The sequence below is a fragment of the Ochlerotatus camptorhynchus genome, unplaced genomic scaffold (genome assembly GCF_037179485.1).
Source record: "Ochlerotatus camptorhynchus isolate MF236.1 unplaced genomic scaffold, CSIRO-AGI_Acam_v1.1 ptg000200l, whole genome shotgun sequence".
Lineage (NCBI taxonomy): Eukaryota > Metazoa > Arthropoda > Insecta > Diptera > Culicidae > Ochlerotatus > Ochlerotatus camptorhynchus.
The window spans coordinates 743,619-768,394 of NW_027040690.1; the positions used below are offsets into that span (position 1 = coordinate 743,619).

At 41.3% G+C, this 24,776-nt stretch overlaps 1 protein-coding gene and 1 pseudogene across 2 annotated transcripts in view; one reads left to right on the forward strand and one right to left on the reverse strand.

Annotated features, from left to right (window-relative positions):
- SKIP (Shal K[+] channel interacting protein) overlaps window positions 1–24,776 on the forward strand; it is a 791,488-nt gene that overhangs the window by 508,018 nt on the left and 258,694 nt on the right. The gene's annotated exons all lie outside the window — the stretch shown is intronic.
- LOC135702819 (small ribosomal subunit protein uS5m-like) lies at window positions 1,647–22,486 on the reverse strand (annotated as a pseudogene).

Genomic DNA, 24,776 nt, shown 5'->3' on the forward strand with positions numbered 1-24,776 from the left:
AACCCAACGTTGAGTATAATCATATTTACCTACTTCTTCTTTCCTTTATTTAACGTCGGTCTCAGTTCCGCAATCTAGTGCCAATCACCGACGGAATATTTACCTACTGTTGGGTACAACTAACTTACTTTTGGTTAAAAAGCCAGTGGAAAATTCCATACGAACTGCACACAAGTAAATGAAAATTACTTTGACCAGCTTTACCTTCTTTTGGGTTCCTTCACTATAGTGCCGAGATGAGTGAAAAGAACTTAATTTTGGGTACTTTTTTCTAACCGTGTACGAGCGGTTCTCTAGATGGTAGTGGTTGCAGCGTAGTATGACTTAGGCTGTGCTCCATTTGGTGAATATTCACTTAAATTTGACAGATGGAAAACTTTAAAATAAACCTGCTATTGGGAGATTGCCGTAAAAGCTCGACACAGATGTCGCCACTGCATGATGATGATAATGTTGACAGACTGCTTATAAAATTCGTGAAAATTAGCATTAAATCATAATTTTCATCAAGCCTGCGTAAAATCCTTCCAATATAACATTCGAATTGAAGAAGAAAATGTTTTCACGATCAGACTGATGTGCATCTTTGACTTTTCCAGATGAACTTTCATGAGATATATTCATTTCATTTCACAGCTCCATCAATGCTGCATCGTAAATATGATGTAAACAGAAGTAAATTGCTCAATTACTCAAAATAAAGATGATTTGTCATCTTGTTATCACTTTATAAACCATCGAGCACCATTTTATAGTATGGTGCGTGTTGAGTAAATCAAGTTCCGTTGCGTTTTCTGTCGAAAATTTTGAGTATCAATATGTTTACCTAAAACAAGACTAAAATGAACATTTATTGAATATTGCCGTCCTATACAACCATTTCTCCATTATCACCAGCATGATACAATCTTTCCTAAGTAAATTCACTTAATTTCCACTTTCATCCTAGTGGAAATCGCACATATTCACCATTTTCCGAAAAATGCAGCTGCGCAGGAGGTAACCTCTCCCTGTGAGTGCAAACTTGTTATGCATAATTTGCCATGAAAACATCTCCGATCCATACCGAAATAATAACAAATAGTTTTCAAACACGTTTTCTTACACGATTCAAGCAAAAGTTTCCACGGGAAATTATTAGTTTTTCCGATTTGACCGATTTGCCCCAAAAATCGTCTGTTTTACTTGGAAAATTTGGAAACTATCCTCCTTCTAGTAGTTCTCACTTCGAAATGTAGGTGGCGAAAGCTTGGAAAAGTTTCACTGCAAGACGCCAATTCCAGCAGACTTATTTCTGACAGACAAGGAATCAACTTTGACAGACGCTTTCTCGAAAATCGGCCGATCAACAACAGAGGGATTTCCGAACATCTTAATTTATTTTCGAAGTGTCAAATTTAAGTGAAAAATTTCCAAATGGAACATAGCCTTAGTATGGTACGATTCATTTCTAACGTCAGAAGACGGAGAGGAAGACGCAGAGGTGGATTAACTCAACAGGAGCTGTAGGCTGCCGAAGTCGAACTATTGAAGCAGCTTCAAACGGCAGCCTTTGCGGATGAGGTGACGACGCACTGCCGGAAGACAAGCGGGAAGCAGTCGAAAGATCGAGCACCGTTTATCGGTTAATGTCGATGATGGAACTTCTAGTCGCACGCTATCATCGCCTTTACCAGCACGCAAACTGCGAGACGGTAGTGATCGAACTCCGCCAGATGTTCGTCATACCAAAACTTCGGGTGAAACTGCCAGTTCTGAAATATACGAAAGGCACTCCGATGGCACCACAAACGCCAGCACGATCGACGGTTCAGCTCTGTCGGAGTGGACTACTTCGGCCCATTCCTGATGAAGCAGGGTTGTGCGCATGTTAAGAAGTGGATTGCGCTTTTCACTTGCTTGACGGTGCGTGCCGTTCATCTCTGCCGTTCGTGGCGTCACCCGAAAAGCAACGTCGCGAATTGATTTTGCGCAAGCACCTGGAAAATCCCCAACTCTCTCATCGGAACATCGGAAAACAACTCTGAATCGTGCAGTCAACGGTGAGTCGTGGTGAGCCATGAACGGAAGGAGAAATTCGGTCAGAATGGATGTTCTATTAGTAATCAGGATCACAAGCGTGTCGTGAAAGCGTTTAAGCGGAATCCCAATGCTTCGGTCCGGGATGTGCCCAAGTTGAATGTGCAGAAGGCTCTAAATCGTGAGGGGGCCGTGCATTACGCACCTCACTTTACCTCAGCTAATTGGCGCTTCCAGTTCGCTGATCGTCTCTCCAATTTGGGAGCCATTTAGCTCCCAGCGTCACGTTCTACTCGGTTATCCCCGGTGGTGGATTCAGCCTACTCTGACGGAGAGTTCTCCCGGCTTTGGCTTTCAGTTCGCACTTGTGTGAGCATATTACTACTTTCTAATTGGTCTTCTCGCCATTTTCGCTGCAGCGCTGACATGATCTGCGTTACTGCTCTGCTGACGGCGTTGAAGGTGCCCTTCTCTCGACACATTTCTTCGACGACATTCTCCGTGCTAAGGGCGAGCATATCCTCTCGCACATCATCAAATCTAGGACATTCGAAGACCACGTGCTCTGGGGATTCTTCCACATTCCCACACTCCGGACAGAAGGGTGACGTTGTGTGTCCGGTTCGATGCAGGTACTTCCTGAAGCAGCCATGACCTTACAGGAACTGCGTCAAGTGGAAGTTCACCCAGGTCGAAAGAATCCGTATTACCGTTCTCACCATTTTTCGTACTCCTCTGGTTTCTCTCGTCATATAGCACTCGTAGTCCTCCGCCAAGGTGATGCCGATTGGTATCATACCGGCGATAACGCATACTGCCTCCATCGAAATGGTTCTGTACGCACTCACAACTCGTATGGCCATGAGCCGGAACGAGCTCAATTTCCTTTGGTTCTGCTTCGTTTTCAGCGCTTCAATCCAGGCTGGACCTCCGTACCTTAGTATCGATGAGGACACGCTAGCCAGAAGACGCCTCTTGCTGCTGTTTGGACCAGAATTGTTCGGCATGATTCTGGCTATTGCGTTGATGACCTTCGCCGCCTTCTCGCAAGCATATTCTATGTGGCTATTAAAGTTTAGCCGGTCGTCGATCATCACTCCCAGATACTTTAGCACGCGCTTCGAAACAACGGTGTGCTCTCCAACGGTGATTTCTGCCCGTTGCACTGCTTTGCAGCTACTGACCAACATCACTTCTGTTTTGTGGTGGGCTATCTGCAGCTTCGCTCCTTGCATCCAGTTACCAATCGTATCTATCGCCTCGGCCGCCAGCATTTCCACTTCTTCCAGCGTCTCACCGGTTACCGTCAAGACGACATCGTCCGCAAAGCCAACGATCTCAACTCCTTTGGGCAGCTTGAGCGTCAGCACGCCATTGTACATTCCGGTCCACAGCGTGGGACCTAGAATGGAGCTTTGTGGAACTCCCGCCGTGATTCTAAGCGATTTCTGTCCCGTGTCTGTCACGTAGACTAGGACCCGGTTCTGGAAGTAACTACTTAGAATCCTGCAGAGGTAGTCTGGAACCCTCAATCTATGGAACGCCTTGGTGATGGTCTCCCAGCTGGCGCTATTGAATGCATTCTTCACATCAATCGTAATCACGGAGCAGTATCGATTTACTCTCCGCTTCTGTTTGGAAGCTTTCTCGGCTCTGTCAATCACTGTCCGAATTGCATCCACCGTCGATCTCCCTTTCCGGAATCCAAACTGCCTCTCCGACAATCCGTGTTCACTCTCCGTGCATTTCGTCAGTCTGTTCAGGATGATCCAGTCCAAGAGCTTTCCGACAGTATCCAGCAAGCATATTGGCCTATACGATGCAGGATCCCCCGGCGGTTTTGCGGGCTTCGGCAACAGCACAAGCTTTTGTATCTTCCACCTATCAGGGAACTGACCCTCGTCTAGACATTTCTGCAGCACCATCCTGAACATGTCCGGGAACGTCTGGATCGCTGCCTTCAACGCCACGTTGGGAATTCCATCCGGGCCGGTAGCTTTATTCGCTTTCAACCCTTTCGCTGCTGCTATGAGTTCCTCGTTGGAGACTTGTTCAACGTTGTCTTCATCTACCTTGCCATATGGTGTAGGTGGCCAGTTAGTTGGGTCATGCTGTGGGAAAAGTCCCTCCACGATGACTTTCAGCTTGTTGGGACACATTTCAACCGGCATCGATGGACCTCTGATCTTCGCCAACGCGACTCGGTATGCGCTGCCCCAGGGGTTGGCATCGACGTCGCGGCACAGCTCTATCTTTCGTTTCAGTGCAGCCCTGGCCTCTCGGAACACCACCCTGCGCTCCTCTCTGTCTGCTTCTGTTCTTGCTCTCTGAGCATGTCTTCTGGCTAGAAGACAACTAGCACGGAGGGTGCTAATTTCGTTGTTCCACCAGTAAGCTGGACGCCGCCTGTTCGTTGGCTCCAGTTTTCTCGGCATAGTTGTGTCACCACATGCCCTTGCTAAGGATTCGGTCAACTCGTTCGCGCTTCGACCCGGGACGCTGCTGTCTACCCTTAGAGCTTCGATGAAGAGATCCTTAATGAATGCCTTCGTCTTCCACTTCCGCTCGCTTACTTTCGTCCTTTGCATTTCCACCGGTGTCCGTTCGCCGATACTGTACCGGATCGCCTGATGGTCACTATGGGTGTACTCTTCGCACACTCTCCAGTTCATATTTGCCATTAGCGACGTACTGCAGAAAGTGACGTGGATAATGGATTCCCTACCATCTTTGCGAAAGGTGCTGATGGTTCCTAAGTTGACCAGACTGACGTTAAACTTTGCCAGAGCTTCCAGCAGGCTATACCCTCTTGCGTTGGTACACCTGCTCCCCCAGTCCACTGCCCAAGCATTGAAATCTCCTGCGATGACGACTGGTCTCCGTCCAATGAGCTCTCCGGTGAGCCCATCTAGCATCTGGTGGAACTGCTCAATTGTACATCTCGGGGGTGCGCAGCAACTACATACATAGATTCCATTGATTTTGGCGATCACGAAACCTTCGTATGAGCTTGCCACCACTTGTTGAATGGGATACCTGCCCATGACTTGTATGGCCGCCATTCCTGCTCTATCCGCCACCCAGTTACCATTATCGAGTGGGACTCGACATGGCTCTGCAATGATAGCAACGTCGCACTTTCCGTTGTTGACTGCCACAACAGTGCTGTGTTGCAATGATTGAGATTTGTTTGGGTTACCTTCATTATTGCTGGCCCACCATCGCCTTCTTGAACTCTGATGTGTATTTTCTTAAGTGTTGGTGTCCGTCGCAGAGAGTAGAGAGTTGGTCTACCCAGGGTTGTATCCTTGGGTGTGTGGTATCCACGCTGCCCTCGAACAGTATTAATGAGAATTTTGTCCTTTTTGGCAAGTAATATCTGCGCTCGGCAAGATTTGGCTAAACTCACTCTTATAGATCATTTAACTGATGATATGATGATAGTGGTTTACCACCCATTGCACAGTGGGAAAAAAATCGACATAAAAGGAGCAAAATTCATTATCTCTGATCAGCGCTGATTTAACCTTTGCAAATATAATCATTCTTATGGGAAAAAGTCTGAGGAATCCAGTGGAAATCGTCCTGTGAAGAATAGGGCAAGTTGGGGTTTTTGGAGCATTTTACTCAAATTTCTCAAAATTTAGTATAAATGACTTAAAAAATACCTCATTGTGGTTATTATTTGTTCTAAAATATTGTCACTCTTGTAGAAAAACATCAGAAGAATCCATTAAAAACGGTTTCGTACATCACCAGTCTGTGCAGACTGTACCTAATTTTCGATATTTTTAAAAGACAGTAGTCAGTGATAAGAAAACCTATCCAATAATAGTCCTTCTTGAAGGAAAACACCTTAGGGATCCAAAAATTACTTAGATTACATCGAAAGGTAAGCTGATGCATGGAGCCATTTTTCCTAATCCTCCATTTTTTATGAAGTTAATCAGTAGTTCTACACGGTTATACGCGTTAGTGCCTGTCATACTAAAGGGTGTCCACGATGAAATTGCCACACTATGAAATTGCTCTAACTTTTTAACCGTTGGGTAGAATTTAATGAAAATTTGGGTGAATTTAGTTCATAGTGCATTATTTACATCCTGCAAGTTTTAAAGTCCTGTGATCAAAACTCGCGGAAATGGAGTCGAAAGAACAGCTCGTGCGTGATAAAATCTTGCGCATTCATCACGAGAACAAGGATCTCTCGCATCGTTCCATCGCTAAAACGTTGGGAATCGCGAATTCCACGGTGTCGCGAGTGATTAAGCGGTTCGAGGAACGGTTGACCACCGATCGGAAGCCCAGAAGTGAAGGAAAAAGTATTCCGTACAACACCAAAAATCACAACCGCGTAGTTGGGGCCTTCAACCGAAATCCGAACGCCTCCGTTAGGGATGTGGCTAAGAAGCTGCACCTAAGCCGAAGTTTTGTCCAGAAGGTCAAAACTAAGGCTGGGCTTCGAACGTTCAAGGTACAAAAGGCCCCTAATCGCGACGAGAAGCAGAACAAGTCCGCCAAAACCCGTGCCAGAAAGTTGTATCTCAACATGCTGACGAAAGTTGAATGCTGCATCATGGACGAAGAAACATATGTGAAGGCCGACTTCAAACAGATCCCCGGCAACCTGTTTTTCACGGCCAAGGATAAGTTCAGCGTTATACCCTCGTGTACTATATTACTGTAAAATTGACTGAGGAATCGCTTTACGTCTACGACCAATACGTTTGTTGGGAGTTATTCTGCCTTGCACATTTTTTGACTTAGATTTTCTATTTCAGGTAACAATGCCGGATTGAACGGGCTCAGGAATAGCAATTACACTGCTTTCTGATGCCTTATCTATAGAATGTGGCTTCACAGGTGAAGATTTCTAATGTAGAATAAAATGAAAACTGCCTTTTGAAAAACTATTATCCAATTCAACATGGCTTTGTTTTTGTATGAATAGACGCATTTTTTGCATGACAAAATAAACAAACTAATATCAGAAGTTTTGTTAATAACTTGAATATTACAAAAACTGCATGCTCAACTTTATGTTACAACCTACATATTTCCACACACTATCATTGGATCATTTTGTGAAGTTTTTCTAAGTCCGACCCGTAAACACTAGGCCCGCTTTCTGTCAAACTCTTGGAAAGCATGGTGAAACGATCTATAACCTTTTTTGGAAGATTGTATCGAATCGTCTTATAGCCACACCCCCTGCTTGGCTCAAATCTGTTTCCATGATTTTACAGTCATTGTTTTAGCTGACTTTAATCACTAATCGACTGTTTTTATTGTGTAACACTGCTATTTTTCCCGCAATGTGAACATTGACATTCTTTCCCAAACCGAAAAAAAAAATCCTTGCATATCAAATTCACACTACACCAAACGATCCGATATTTCCGGAAAGTTAACGGATGCATAAAATTTTACGTGTTCGTACAAATGGCACCACCACAACCGAGCTGCTGTTCACAGAGCTACTCATCCTACATACAAATGTTCCGTCATCCACAGGAACAGGACTAACCATGGGGGCGACAAGTTGAAAAACAAGCAACTTTCAACCGAAAAATCAACACACATGCATAAAAGGGTCACTGGGTAGAAGAGGAGCATTAATGGTGGGCAGGATGGTTTGGGGCAAGAGTGGAGTTCACCACATCATCCATTTAGATTGTTTTTGTCGTGTGACATACATATCGGAGACGTGCACATTCAGGGAACAATGCGTCGTCGTCGTCGTCGTCGTCGGTCCTAGAAACGGAGGAGCAATCCGCGCGACTGCAGCTCGTAAGCATACTTGGCAGCAGCAGCAGAAAGGAGCAGTTTTAGTGCTCCTTTCTAGTTCTTTAACAGATCACAGAAAGAGAGAGAGAGAAAGGCAAAGCAAGGCTAGCGGCTAGCGGTTTTTGGGGTTCTTTTGTGCCAACACACACGCGGGACTTGGCATGTCTTTCAGCGGTCGTCGTCGGTGTGTGCTAGTGTGGTCTAGTAAAAAGGAATTCCACGGAAAACAGCAGACGACGACGGGTTCAAGACTTGGCTTTGGCTTTGGCCCTTCGCTGCTGCTGCTGCGGTGGAGTGCATTTTGAAGACAATTAATTTTTTTTCTCGCCTGCTCCTCGGAAGCTGCGTCCCGTCGCGTCGTTTTCGTCATGTGAGGGTTGTGCAAGATGAACCCTCGCCCGGGTAGAAAATTTAATATTCAGAGCGACGACATTGCGACGTTCCGCCAGGAGGAAGGTCGTCGAGGGTGGTTTGGTGGTTTACTTCCCAGGAAGGGTACAGGAAGGGGGGTATTTTTTTATCCTTGATTGCTGAATCCGAACTCTATCCGTTGAAGTAGAGATGGCGTATCTGGTCTGAAACACAAGAATGTGGTGATCGGAGAAGTTGGGGCAGAGGGCGGGGGAAGGAGAATGGAATTTGATATTATATTCTTGCAGTGGAGTTTTTTGCTACACTCTGAAATTGCGGGTTTGGATTTCATCGTCGTCGTCGTCATCGTCGTTGTCTTTTGAGCAAGGCGACCGTGCCGTGGGGCCGATGATCTATATTGGAATGGTGGACAACGACGCTGCTATCGCTGGGGGCCCCAATTGGGTAGATGATTTATGCAGTGGTTATATTCCCGCGTCCATACGAAAGGAGCTGAGGTAAAACGATCGTCGTCGGACGCACGGCAAAACAATGGAGCGGTTTTTGCTCGGATCGGTCGATTTTTGATTCATGAGACGAAAATAATCTGCAGTAAATTAGGTTTTTTGTTTGTTTATACGGCCCAGCCAGTTTCAGATTACCAAGCAAGTAGGCCAATTTGGATGTTTTATACAAATTTTTCGGTTTAGGTACTGCTGAAATGTGTTCATTATGATGACAATGTATTCTAATTTTTAGTGCATAGAACTTTTAATGTTAGCTGCGAAATGATATTCTTTCTCCTTGGATTGTGCATTTTGTGTCTGCCCACAATTTAGTGTTTTTAGGAACACCCACAAATGAAAAAAAAGAGAGCTGAAGGGTGGCATCGCTACAATTCTCTGTACACTTTGAACTGCAAAATTTATAATCCATTTTATACTAGAATTGGTTACAAAACGCAGTTTCAAGATTTGCTATCGTTTTAAGAGATGGTGCATGAGTAGTAGACTAATGCAAAATTTGAAATTTTCGCCCCACTGTGCTTAAACGGTTCCAAATTGGATCCTGATTAGCGTCCCAAAATTTGAAATTATTTAGTAAGAAACTGACTTGGCACAAACCATTTGATGTTTATACAGAAATTACTATGGGAAAACCAACATTTTGTTTCATATCTATCTCAAAATTCACCAGTGCACTCTGCTTAAGAAAATGATAGCTGCGTTTTATGAAAATTTTCGCAGCTACAACTTTTATAAAGACCAATTTTCGATTAAATGTAAGGAACATAAGTTATTAATGACTCCAGTCATTGATGTCATATGATTATGCTCAAGCAACTGTTCCGTAGGCAACATTGGTGTTTCTGGGGCGTTGAATAGGTTATCAAAATCATGACTACTATTTCACACTGCAGAATACAATGTTTCCCACAATACAGCTGCTTAATCATGCCATAAGATTATCAATCTTTTAATCAATTAATAAATATTTAGTTTGACGCTTGACTTAAAAACGATCATCGGCAAAGTTGTAGCTGAAAAAACTTTCCCATAAGAATAGCGATAGAACTTGTTAACATGAATAAGTGCATGTTTAAGGAATAATGAAATATTTGTATCATATTTCAAACCTCCTTCTCCCTCTCCCCATCCATGAAACTTTAAATCTTCACTAATCTCGAGACGACCGCGAGTATTTGGTTCAATTTCTTTAACTTTAGATTTTAAATTTTGATTTATTTATTTATTTATTTAATTAAATCTTCAACATAATGTTGTACAGATATTTTCTAGGCTAGGTGTCGAATTCTATGTCTGTAAGTAGACTTACTAATGTTAAAATCATATGCATCAAATGTTTCATTAAACACACGACAGCACAAAGTCCACGGTTCGTTGAATCCATAGTTGGTCCGATGGGTAGGTTGCCACAGAAGCGTGTAACTACGTAGAACTCTTTGAGGAGCATTGATGTAGATTTGGCTCACAAGAGAGTTGCAATCCACGTCACCGTTAAGCAATCCAAACACGAAGAGTCGCTGAAGTAGTTTCCTCCTTGCTGCCAACGTGTCCAGGTCAATCAGCCTGCACCGTTCTTCGTAAGGTGGCAAATTTACCGAATCGTTCCAGGGCAGAACACGTAAAGCGTATCTTACGAAGTTTCGCTGAATGGCTTCGATTCTGTTAGCTTAAATAGCGTGAAAGGGTGCCCACACAACAACAGCATACTCTAGAAGACTGCGGACGAGAGCACAGTATAGTGATTTCAGCGCGTAGATGTCCTGGAATGCGTTTGTGTTTCGTTTCAAGAAACCTAATGTGGCGAATGCTTTAGCAGTTATCATGGAGATGTGCTCATGGAATCTGACTTTAGAGTCGATGATAACACCCAAATCCTTAACTGAAGAAACGAAGAGCAAACTACTGAGTCCTATCCTATAGTCATGTTGTAAGGGCTCGCGTGAATGATAGATATTAATAATGTATAACACAAATGATAATTTGACTTTCACCATCCAGACGTTGATTTATGCAGTTTCTACTCCAACCTTAGCGGAAACACAAATCTTTTCCATATATGTTTTTTTTTATTGATTTACAAAACAAAAAAAGCAAAAGAAAAGGACAGCCAAATCTTATTACAAATAAAGGCCAGGTTTACATTGGAGGAATAAATGCAGTTTATACAATCTATGTATAAACCGCTTCTATACTTAGGCTGTGTTCCATTTGGTGAATTTTCACTTAAATTTGACACTTCGAAAATAAATTAAGATGTTCGAAAATCCCTCTGTTGTTGATCGACCGATTTTCGAGAAGGTGTGCGTCAAAATTGATTCCTTGTCTGTCAGAAATAAGTCTGGTACAACAGCAGGTTTATTTGAAAATTTTCCATCTATCAAATTTAAGTAAAAATTCGCCAAATGGAACACAGCCTTAGTATGTATTCTCTCTCTTTATACCATCTTATGCGTCGGTCAGGATGAGAGTTGCGATTTAGCGTAGCTTTTAATCTATTTACATTTGAAAATCTTTTGAGTGTAGAGAACCGCTCGTAGGCTAATGCTACTCATTGTTGAGTCGAAAATTACTCAAGTCAGCCAAAAGGGAAGTAACTCAAAAATGAGTAAACATGCTTTTACTCAAATTTGAGTAAACGTGCTTATGGATGAAACTGGGTAACGGTTATTCAGGCTGTGTTCCATTTGGTGAATTTTCACTTAAATTTGACAGATGGATAGTTTTATCTCCCCATGGACATGGAGGTTGACGGTACTGAAGCAAAAGGTTATGTTTAATTTCTTTATATTTGCAACGATGATGATTTCCTATAGTGACACATACCACCTTCTTAATGCTTCAGTATGCCTCAAACGATTAATTCTTGATTGTTAATAGAACTTCCTTGATGAAATCGGCTGCTTCATGCAGACTGAGCAATTCTGATTATAGTATCAGATTTGTTCTGTATACAGAGGAACTGGGAGGGCTTATTAGAAACTTCTTACCAATAAAGTAATGATCTTCTTCTAATTTTGCATATAATTTTATTAATTTTTTTTTATATTTAAGCGCATTATTTTTGTTGCAGTCATACGATACAAAAGATTTAATATTACTTGCTCGTTTTTGCGTTAAATAATCAATATTTATTTTACTTGTAATTACCTTTAAAAGTTTTTTTTCAAGTTTTTTTTTTCGTGATCTGAAAATTTTCTCAATTTGCTTAGAAGTTTCGAAGCTAACGCTTGTCCACAGGCTTAATAGAAAGATAGACAGAAACAGTGTATCATGAAGAATGGTTGCATTCAGGGTTGCTTCCACTCACTAGCTATAGATGAGTGATTTTCGGAGTTTTGAATTCGTTAGATGTTGTAATGGAGATTTGTATAGTTGGATGCGGGAGGAGATTGGGTGTTTGACGCATAGAGCCTGTCAATTTCGCATTCAGAGTGTCGCAGTCGGCTATTTTATGATTCGTGAGCGCTCACGATTCGTAGAATCTTTGATTGTGACTGCAAGTGGATCTGGCGGGTTTTGTATGTCGGACGCTTGCTTTTTGGCCTCTTCTTATGTCTAACATGTGCAGAGTATCATTATAGCGTCTAATTGTTTTGAGATTCCTGGTTGCGTGAAATATATTTGTGAGAATATCTTTTTGAGATTTTAGTTGTCACGTTTTGTTTGTAGTTTATATTTTATTTCTTTCATGTAATTATCGTAAATAATAGTTATTCAATAATAGATAGTTCATCCATATATTCGTACTTTGACGCGAAGCGCTGTGGATTATGAGATGCTCGATGACCCTGGAGGGATCGATTTTGCTTACTGAGCAGAAAATCATTGATTTAACTCCAAGCTCTTCCACAGCACAATAAATCGCCACCATCATTTGTATATTTGATATTGAACATTAACCTCGAAAACTATTTGCATATCAAGCGAAAACGTAGTCCTGCATTGTCGCGAAGCGTTATGGTTCTGAGATGCTCGATGACCCTGGAGCGATCATTTTTGCTTACTGAGCAGAAAATCATGGGTTTAATCCCAAGCTCTCCGTCATGACTATTAAAATTCATGATCACTAAACAAAATGAATATGTTCTTTCGATAGCCGGCTATCGAGAGATTAAATAAACAACAAATAAACAATACATACTTTTGGTTGCATCACCAACTTGAGTTGAATCCTAACCGAATACCCTACCCAACCCTCCAACTCCGTAGCACTTATGAGGGTGTCGCTAAGTCGGTGGCCTCTCGTTAAGTAAGTACTACATCAACATTTTCTTCCATATCCCTAGTTATGGTAAAGATGGGCGTGGCCAGGAATAGCGACAGTCATGCTTCTGTTACTCTTGTTTAGATTGGAGCCAATGTTTACTCCCCAGCACTATTCCTGAAAGTAGTCTAACTGAGAATTTCAGAAGAGACGTGAGTGTCGCTAGTATCCAATCTACGAAGTATATCATAACAACACTAACGCTAAGCAGTGATAGTATCACACTTGTTACTCCTTTTTTTGAGAGCCGCGTCGTAGTACGCTTACGTATAGGCACTGACGTTGGGTGCGATACTGGCGGGTTTTGCCGCAAATCACTCTTATTTTTCTTACGCAGGTAGATTTGTTTGGGTTTGCAAGGGAATTATACTATTGAGGTATTTCAGAAAGTGCCCAACAGTGCTCCTTGTACTTGCGTGATAAGCTTTCATTGTTGTTTTCATTGAAGCATTACTCAGGGAACAATGTTAAACATTATTTTTGTACATGGTATTGTAACTAATCTTATATGTGCTTCATTTTGAGTTGGGTAAGTGTTTGAACTATGGCTCGGGATTTCCACTGTGGCGTGCTTCTATTGTTACATATCCATTCGTAATTCTGTGGGGCGACATAGTGGAAACGTGTGAGCGTAGTTGGAGCATATACCCTATATAATTTAAAAATCAGCTAGGAAACTAATTTCAAAATGAATCATTTTAGTCACATTAAGGTGTTACCTGTGTCGAACTAAGATATAATAAATATTTATAGGTAAAAATCAAAAGTACTTGAAACACGTTTAATTTTAGATTACAAGCACACGTACAGGTACTTAATAAAGCATGGGTTATAATTCAGGCATAACATTTGATAACGGCACAAAAGCATTTGTAAACAAACTTTCTAAGGCCATTTACACGCGAACCAAAGTACGCTCACGCAAACCAATACCACTTTCGGAAAGGTGATAGTTGCTCCTATCCGATGATGTGCCGTTATCAAAATGCTTTTGTGCCGTTATGCCTGGATTGATTAGGTAGATAATATATTTCAATTATTTATTAAATTGGGCTTATGAGATATCAGAATCATCAAACGAACTTTAATAAGAAAATTTAGACAGCCTAATGACATTAAGTAGATTAACAAAAGAGTTAGGATGCGGGGGGTCCGCTTAGGGAGGCAACTAGCCTTTAAACGAAGACAACATATCAAGAAGACTGGCAACTCTTCCATTTTCTCATACGGACGCTATGAGACAGGTATAATCGCGTCATCTGCCGCTCAAAGGTAAATGCTTCTAACGAATTTCTTGATATGATGTCTTCGCTTTAAAGCAACTGGCAACTAGCCTATTCATATACTGTCTGTTTATTTTGATGGTTGCTTTAAAATGTCCATTTGGTATATATGTGAAGGGATGAATCAGTGGGAGATGTATTTTCAGTTTCTTTATATTTTGCAGCACAAATCTAGTACTATATTTCATTCCCTCAAAACCCCCCAATAACCGACCTCTCCAATCCCTTCCCATGGCGTTCAAGTGGTCCGCATAGACTATTCAGCCATTACCCATCCTTTATCCTCAGCTTTGGATTGACTTGCGCTCCCATTGCCCCACCAAACGCTGCAAAATGAAAATGAAAATGAAAAATTTGACAGATGGATAATTTAAAAAAAAAAACCTGCTATTCCAGCAGACTTATTACTGACAGACAAGGAATCAATTTTGACAGACGCTTTCTCGAAAATCGACCGATCAACAACAGAGGGATTTTCGGACATCTTAATTTATTTTCGAAGTGTCAAATTTAAGTAAAAAATTTCCAAATGGAACACAGCCTCAGATGATGACATTTTTCAACTGAGTAAACCTTGCCCATTTCGATATAAACGAATGAACGCCCCATTATTCCGTTTGCAATCAAAAACCATTTATTCACATGTGCTCCTAGTCGCAACCTTACAACAATAATTTCTATTTGTCCTCCGGTGCCGGTCCCATCTTGCACTTCGCGTTCTTGTTGGTTAAGAAACTGCGGATTTCTCCCGTCTTAGTGAGCAATCTCAGTCGCACCTTATCTTAATTCCGCATATACTCCCGCTTTTTCAGATAAATTTCGTAGGACCGGTACTTGGTGTAGAACGGAGAGAACTTCTTCTTCAGTTGAATCTTGCCATCCATGCAGAATTGCGTAAAGTCAAGGATTTCATAATACCGTATGCGTGATAATGTTTGCACGATTGAGCAAGGTCAAAATTTAAAAAAAATTCTCAAAAATTTCGTTTTCCAGTTTTTTTTTATTTATTCAAAGGGGGGATGTTTCTCAGAGTCTTAAACTAAGTTAATCATCGATCGAGTTTCCACTTGCTGCAATGACGGCCTCCACAGGCTTCCGGAATGCACGGCAGGTTCTAATAATGTAGTCTGGATCCATTTTTCTCCAGGTACTGGTCAATGTTTGTCTAAGGCTTGCTGTACTCGGGTGGTGTTTAGAACAGGCCTTGGTCTTCATGACGCGCCCTATTGAGTAATCCAGCGGATTAAGATCGGGGCTGGATGGCGGCCACATGTCCTTCGCCCAGAACGGAAGATGTTCCTACAACCACTTCTGAGTGCGGTTCGAGGTGTGGCACGGAGCCTCATCTTGTTGAAATACAACATTTGGCTTCGGACCGTACTGTTCTTTGATCCACGGAAGAACATACTTACTTAAAAGCCCGATGTGGACCTCCGTGTTGACCTTGTCGCCTGCTGGTATGAACACCGGGCCCATTTTTTTTTTTGCCATCGGAAGCTGGGTCAGATACATGTTCTTGTGCTCGTCGGCCGCGTCTTTTACCGGTCGGTTCTGGAATTTGATACGGGATCGACGGTAAACATACTCTCGTCGGTGAACAGGATTACCGGATTTTTTCGCTTAAGGAAGTTCAAGATTATCTTCCATCGTTCGACTCATAGCTCCCGGATGCGGTTGGTAATCATGTGAGTTTTTTTCCATGCCCTCGACTTCGCCCCGCAATCTTCCTTTACGATCTTCCGTGCCGTAAAGTCACTGATCCCGTGTTCCTTTACCATTTTCCTTATTGAATGCACTGGATTCACCCGAATCTTCCTTTTGATAGTAGCGATAACCCGCGGAACCCGAGCTGACCTCGGACGACCTGTGATCACCTTCGTGCATAGCTGTCTTTTCTTTTCTCGGTCTAAAACCCTTTTGACGGTCCACCGGGACACTCCCACGGCGATTGAAATGTATTTTTGCTGCCACTTCGTCATGGTGCAACTGTACAACTAAGTAAATCATTTTCTTTTATACACAGCCTACTACGGTATGAGCTTTAGGTTACGTGCATGCAAAGCAAACCAAGGCATTGTATGCAGAAACGGGAACCTTATTTGTACGATGGTGCAAACATTATCACGCATACGGTACATCAATTTCTGGCGGGCACGATTTTTTGCCTGTCGCAACACTGCCCTAATATCGATGGCCTTGAGGAATCCGAATCCTGTCAAACCGTTACCGTTTCCCGTCACTGACATTGCTGAAACGTGTCTCTTCCGAACAAGATTGCCCTTCATATTGACAACGGTTTTCAGTTCCAAACATTTGGTTTCGAATACTTCAAACTGGTCCTCTCCAACTGCATACGGCGGTCTTATACCACCCTCGCTCAAGGGGACTGCGCTTCATCCGTTTGAAGTTCACCATCTCATCGCGAATCTTCTTGAGCTTGGCTTCCCGCTCCTTATCTTCCGGAAGCTGCTGCTGTTGGACAAGCTCTCGACCTCGAATAATCGGCGCTGACAATCCTGGCCATACAATGTTGGCCTTACCGAATCCCTTGCCTCGTCTTCGTTTCTTGCCGGCATTACTAACCGAAATGATGCCCTTCCAGATTTGCAGAAAAACTTCGAAAAGCGTGTGACTACTCGTTTTACAACGATAGAACTAACATTGCTTGAAGAAACTGGTCCCCCTGGAATTATATAATGTCGGAAGAGTGGGTTGAGGATGGTTGCCCCATGAATGCTTTACATGTATGTTTTTCGTCCAGGAAGGAAAAGAAAATATTATGAAAATTATAATTCTGTATTTATTGATATTTGTTAGAGTTTTATACCTCACCAACTAGCTGTAGATCAAGGGGGACGAAACTCCCTGATTTATTCAAATTGTACTAAAAACTTATGTTTAGTTCGATGAATTTATTTATATTTGAATAAATCCATTTTATCCGATATTCACCCCTATTCTGTATTTCGTTCGAAATGAAATTCCTATACAAAAAAATATTTTTTTGCATGAGAATTTCGTTTCGAACGAAATACAGAATAGGGATGATAATCGCGTTCAAATCTCTAAAGTGAATAGGGTTTTTGATCTAAATTCCGTCGTACTAAGCACAACCCACGCCTTATCTCTCTTTTCTGAACGAGTTTAAACAAAAAGGGGAATATTTCTGTCAAAGATGACTTGCAAATTTATTCACCTTTCCATACGTACCATTGGATTTGATAAAGAGTCACAAATTATTGAGATATTGTCTAAATCTAACACTGCTTCTTGATTCTAAATCCGTTCTACGAGTTTCAATTCCGTCCTAACGCATTGAAACGCCATTAGATTTTCTTCGTCCTACGGATAAACGTAGAAAAAGGGAATTCGCTAGGAGCGCTTCTTTTGTTTTGAAAACAATAAGCGTAAATATTCATACAATACGCTCTAATAGGATTTATGTTGTAGCTAATGAACTAACGCATCGGCACATACCTATTTTTGATTTGTGCACGGTGATATCATAGATCGATAGAACGGAAATGGGCGATTACGACGAAGTAGTGCTCTACCCTACTATCGTTTTTATCGATCACATCTCTAACATATCGGATCACATCTCTATCTATAACATGACAGATAACGATATTTTGAGGACGACGAAGAAGAGATAGCTAAAGTGTCGAGTATTAGTACAAGACACTGAAGAAGTCTGCACATTGTAGACGAAATACGCGTATCTGTCAAGGATAAGCAAATAAAGTAGTGGAATTAAATGGAAAATACTAATCCTTCTCTCTCTCATTATAAAGTGTGATTGTGTCAGTGATTTGTTTTCATCAGGAAAATTTTCCGCAATGAATATTTTTTTTTCCTGATGTAAACATTTTGCGTATACGTATACGCAACGTAGTGTGCGTACGATAAACTTCAGCAATCGCCTATGTGCATAAACAATGTGAATTTGTCGTCTCTTTCGTTCACTGTTGGTTGACGGTGTGTGAAATCAAACTATGTCGTCCATTTAAACAGCGGAAGAACGAGAGATGGAAAATTCACATTGTCTCATTGAGAATAAAGAGCGTGAAAAGATGTGGACGAAGGTCTTTCAAGTCGGAGGCGGAAGAAGATCAAATCAAAAAAAGTTCGGTCGATGGCTATTTTGAAAGAATTTAATGAGGAGTGGAGGACCAGATCTTACGAAAAAAAAAATGCATGGGTTGAGAGTATCATACGGAGAGTACCAGAGTGAGCTTCTGCTGGTTCATCAATCGGGGAAAGGGTTCGAAAGGGTTGGCATGGCTAAATCTTTAATCCGGTCTTATTTAGTCCGCGATAATGTCCATGCCATTGCAATACTAATGTGGACTGAAACTGGCGAGTGTGATGATTGCGTGACCAAATATATTACAACTTTTCCTCATCAAGAACTTCATTGCCAAACTGCAGTTCCATTTAATTGCGATTGACCGAATTGGGGATCTTCACTGTAAAAAATATATCATATTTATGTCTGCACAAATTGTAGAAAACGCAGCAGCTGTTGCTGGCTAACTATGAGTGAATTGAGGTGAGGCTCGATTATGAAAGTGACAGACAGCCACACCGTAATACACACTAAAAATAAAATGAGCGAACAGTTAGATAATTCTGATTCATTCAAGATTATCGATGCAGAAAAAAAAAAAGATGAAATCGGATGATGTCGGCAAGCGCGTGTTATTATTCATTATAAATCGAAATTATTCAAATAAATTGAAATTATGATTCTCATTGAAATCCGTTCAATGAAATGGAGAATGGATTACTACGTCCCCCTTGTAAGTTTCGCCATCCAGGCTATTACGTAGCTGCTCCATTTTCACTGCTTCACTTCTTAAAAGTGCGCCATTTTGAACTTGGGAAAAAATTATATAAGAACCATTCATCCAGATGGTAGATTCCACTCATCGGAGCAAAACCAGTTCACCCATTTTTGACAACTCCATACAGCATGCAAAACTGAGTGCGATCTACCCAGTCTCTGAGTAGCCTAGAAATAGCGTGTAGTGATTCTCCGGCTGTTTTGTTCGAATTGGAAGATTGCCGTAAAAGCTCAACGCAGATGTCGCCACTGCATGATGATGATAATGTTGACAGTCTGCATATAAAATTCGTGAAAATTAGCGTTAAATCATAATTTTCATCAAGCCTGTGTAAAATTCTTCCAATATAACATTCGAATTGCAGAAGAAAACGTTTTTACGATCAGACTGATGTGCAACTTTGACTTTTCCAGTTGAACTTTCATAAGATATATTCATTTCATTTCGCGGCTCCAACAATGCTGCATCGTAAATATGATGTAAACAGAAGTAAATTGCTCAATTACTCAAAATAGAGATGATTTGTCATCTTGCTATCACTTTGAAGACCATCTAGCACCATTTTATAGTATGGTGCGTGTTGAGTAAAGCAAGTTCCGTTGCGTTTTCCGTCGAAAATTGTGAGCATCAATATGTTTGCTAACAAAAGGCCAAAATGAACATTTATTGAATATTGGCGTCCTATACAACCAATCTCCATTACCACCAGCATGATACAACCTTTCCTAAGTAAATTCACTTAATTTCCACTTTCATCCTAGTGGAAATCGCACATATTCACCATTTTCCGAAAAATGCCGCTGCGCAGGAGGTAACCTCTCCCTGTGGGTGCAAACTTGTTATGCATAATTTTCCATGAAAACATCTCCGATCCATACCGAAATAATAACAGTTAGTTTGCAAACACATTTTCTTACACGATTCAAGCAAAAGTTTCCACGCGAAATTATTAGTTTTTCTTCATGTACCGATTTGCCCCAAAAATCGTCTGTTTTACTTGAAGAATTTGGAAACTATCCTCCTTCTAGTAGTTCTCACTTCGAAATGTAGGTGGCGAAAGCATGGAAAAGTTTCACTGCATGACGCGTCTTTTCTGGTGACGTTGATGTTGTCGATGCCGTCGCACGTAGACTGGCGGTCTGCTTGACAGTTGATTGGATCGGTTTCCAGTTCGCCGGGTGCGTTAGCGAGTGCCCCTGTGGCAATAACTTGAATTCGTTTCTTCATACCGGGAGAGTAAGATTTTTTTTCGATTTGGCAGCTTAAATTTCGTTTGATTATAATAATAATAATAAAAATATTAACTAGACATATGGCACAACAGAACACAATAATTGAAAATAACTGCACTGCTACACATCCACTTAATAATACATACATTAGTGCTATCATAGCATGCCATCGTCCCGTTTCAGTGTAGCACACGATCACAAATCCTTATCCTTTGTTCACATCTTGTTAATAGATTGCTCGACCAATTCACGCGCAAACAAGTGACATCGGAATATTTGCTCTTTCGGGCTCTGGCATGCGGCGACCCCCTTCAGTTTTGCATGTCAAGTAGCCATTCATGCCTTATACCCCCATTTGGGTACACCGCGATAAACAGTGCAAAAGACCCCGGTGATGGACGCATTAATCCGCACACCACAATTCCCCCCAATTGAAGTTTTTAAAATTTATTAATTTCCATAAGGACGATATAAAGCACAAACATGAAACTGGGAGACTCCTCCTCCTCGTTGCGACCTACTGCAGAACTTCCACGTCGGTCGGTCGACGTCGACGACGACGACGACGGAAACACGTGGAATTGTTTACTTTCGTTTTATCTCGAACGCAAATCGAAATGCAAACCCCCAGCGATTCCATTTTTCCCCATGTTGTTGTCGGAAGTTTTTGTTTGCTTTCGATTTCCCGAATGCCGGAGTGACCGCCAGGCAGCAAACAATGATAAATAATAGCTGTGACGGAAAAATTCAAGCTCAGTGTCACGATTCGAACTTAACCTCAAACTGTACGGCCACCACCGGAACCAGCAGCTGCAGCAGCAGCAGCGGCTGGGCTTTTCTCCGAAATCCGGATGTTTGTCCGATAGATTTCGGCCCGATCCGATTCCAATACCGATCCCGGTCCCGAATCTGGATCCCGGAGGGAACATTTATTCAAATTATGGTTTTGTTATGTAAATAAAATCGTTTTACGGGCCGCTGCTGCCCCACCTCTCGCGAGAGAGTTCGCGGCGGTGGTTCGAAGATGGGATCGCTTTTTTTCGGCGGAGTCCTGCACCGTGTGCTATATGACCTTTTCTGGTAGCGTTGGAAAACGGGGCGTGTTGGTTGGTTTTTAATGTTTTATTGCTTGTTTGACTTGGTTAGTGGCCACAATTCCAACTGCTGCTGCTGCTGCGGCTGTGATGGGTTAGTTCGTTTCGGATTCGATTGCTTCTTGGGGTATTGTTTTACATACCTCCCGCTTTTTTTTTCGGGGAGGGGAAGGATGGCAACTGGTGGCGGTGGCTGCTGCTGCTGGGTTGGGAGGTGCAATAAAATAGAAGAATGCGCGCGCGCCCTGGTTTAGCGGTTTCTTTGGTGGACTTTTATGGGACATATTCTTGCATTGTGTTCGGCTCCGTGGGCAGGTCTCGCTCGGTTGCGCTGATGCTGCTCCATGCAGTCAGGCAAGTATAACTAATGGGTGGTTTTCCAGTTGGTTTGCAGCTGTGTTTACCCCATGTGTGGTTTTCCCATTGTCTATGTTAGAATAGATAGTTAAATTTATTATCGCTTGTAAAAAGTTCAAATATTATTGACTTGGACAAAGAATCACAAAGCAAGACGATTTCTAACTTCAGTAAGAAAAGCAAGAAGTGTGAAGTAAACATTTTGACTAACCTGTTTTCAACATGTCTGTCTATCGATCCTAAACTAATTTTCATCAAAGTTGTGTAACACAAATCAAATTGCATAACCTCTGCATCTTTGGACCATTTTCCACTCCCGCGATTCATCACTCTCGCCCTAATTAGTCCACCGAGATTGAAATTTCCTCACGTTCGAATTTATTCAAGTGGCCTCCACCGAACGAACCATCTACCCTTAATTACTTGCATGATTTAAATGCAAACCTAGACAGTTTGATTGACTGCATAAAAACATGCAACTATCGAGAAAGGCAACGAAAGCAAAACTGGAAAAAAGCCAACTGGCAAGTTTCAATTTCATCAATCGAACAAATTGAAAAAGTACCAAGTTGCCCCCTCATTCCCTTCCCCCGAAACTCGGCAGCAAGAGCAAATGTGACAACCCTCTAGGAGCCATTTCATTCATCACACAAAGTAATGCAAGAACCGGCCACGACAACGCCATCGTCAACGTCGTCATCCTTGTGCCATTCTTCGTCATTCATTGTTGCTATTGTTGTTGTTGTTGTTGTTGTTGTTGTTGGTGCTGATGGTGATGGCGGGACAGGTCCAAACGGCGCTGGTGCCAGCGAAATTTAATCAAACTAATTGAATTCAATTGAAACGAGTCACGGGATGGGCGACGTTCCCCGTCACTCCTGCCTGGATGTGGCTGATCCCGCGATTCCAGCCTTCTGTCGATGGATCAACAGTAACAACCCTGAAGGTAGACGACCACCATGTGAACCCTAAAGACGGAAGGCTCGACATGTTTCCCCCCATACGAGGTTTGCTACAAAAAACAAAACGGTCGTGTAGTTGTTAGTGGTGAAAGTAATAGTTTTTTGTCAGGGTATTTGGCGCGGTTGTCGTTTCGTTTTCATTAGCGTGAGCAGGGGTCCGAAAGTGGGGAAAATTGATCCAAAATAGGCTTAATTTTAACGAGCAAATCGTAGGCAATCGGGATTATGGATTGCCCGGTTAATCAGAAATCCCAGTTATTTGCTCTTTGGCTTTGTACGGTTTACATAAAGCTTATTAGCCGCACAGCAATGTTATTTCCATTTGCCGCCCGACCGAAAAAATGATCTCATCGATAGCCAATATAGCATTGGCTCAATAGGTGCGATCATTTTGGTCTAGGAGGTAAATTTGGTAAATCATGGTAAATTTAGAACTGGTTACTAACTTTAAAAAAATCTTATTTGAGGTTTTTGAGTTCCCTTAATGCGAAGTAAGCGCACACCGTCGAATAATTTACATTTTTTATATTTCTAAAACTAACAAAAATTTAAATCAAAAATCCTCGAAAATCTGTTGTTTCCTGTGATTTTTAAGAACAGATTTTCGTTGATTTTTTTTTAAATATATATTCCAATACTTAAAAAAAACAAAACTTGCCAAAAACATATTCTTCCGTGGCTGTAAGTTTCGTGTTAATATTGTACGTGAACTTTTTGAAGTGATGGGTACTTTTCCATACAAAAAGAAGAATTTCTGGGTACCTCTGTTTTTGCGTTTTGCAGGGTGGCCAGCAAACTGGGAAAACCGGGAAATATCCGGGAATTTGAAAAGTAACCGAGAAAACCGGGAAAAACCCGGGAATTCAGTGAGAGAACCGGGAAAATAAACTAACCATACCATAGGAACAAATTTTTACACCAGAATTTCAGAACAAATCATTAAAACAGAGTTATCCTTTACCAAATGAATGTCTTGCTCTATTTGCTGCATAATTTTCTTCAGTTTCCCGTGTTATTGTTTTTAGTATTTAATCACTCAGCAATATTGAAAATTGATTTTTGTCTTCTCAATTTCAGATGTAAAGTGCATGGTCCTTAAAAGAAAATATTGAAGATGCTGGACTTTCGAAACAAATGTTTGTGAATACCGAAACTGAATTATTCTTTTCCGGGGGTTTAATTTTTCGTTGTTCAAAATTCTCATGACATGAATTCCAGAATTAACTTGGAATTCTGCTCTGAATTATCTTGAAATTGTTCTGAAATAAACCAGAACACAATCCGCGTAGTAATTGCCGTTGAATTCTTTTTGCAATTTCCTTGCAACCCCTTCTAAGAATTTAATTGGAATGCTTCTTAGAATTCCCTTAAGCCTATCCGGAAACTTTGATTCCTTTGAAAATATTTTTAAAAATTTCTTTTAACTCTATTCAAAACAGCAGAAATCTTTCGAAATTTGATTTAGAAACCTTTGATTATTTTAAAGAATTTCTTTCTAATTCTCATAATTTTTTGCAATAAATTTTGTTGGAGTTCTGTGATGAATCTTTCGCACCAGAGTTGAAATTATTGGCAACACAATCTAAGAACTCTGTTTCTTGTTGAATTCTTATCATAATTCTCTTGGAATTTCTCTTAAAATTCATCTCTTATTTTCTTCACGATACCCATACATATTTCATCAGAATCACATAGGAATTTTACGCAATGTTTTGTTTTTGACAACTCCTTTTTAAATCTTCTAAAATTTTCTAACAATTTAATTTAAAATTTGCATTCTTCTCAACAGAAATTCTTCCAAATTCATCTAACAATTACTAGGGTTTTCATGTCAGAATAATTCTGGAAATCTGCTCAAAACTTTTCCTTCGAAAACTGTGTGGGAATTTTTCTCAATATTTGTTTGAAATCAACACTTTGAATTCTTTTAAAATTTACTAAAAATTCCAGGGTTTGTCCGCTAGATTCTATAGATTGTAATGTAATTTGTTATAACCCTTAAAATGCTTCCAAGTCTCAGAGCGTGACAATTAGGACTCTACGACTCGTAAGT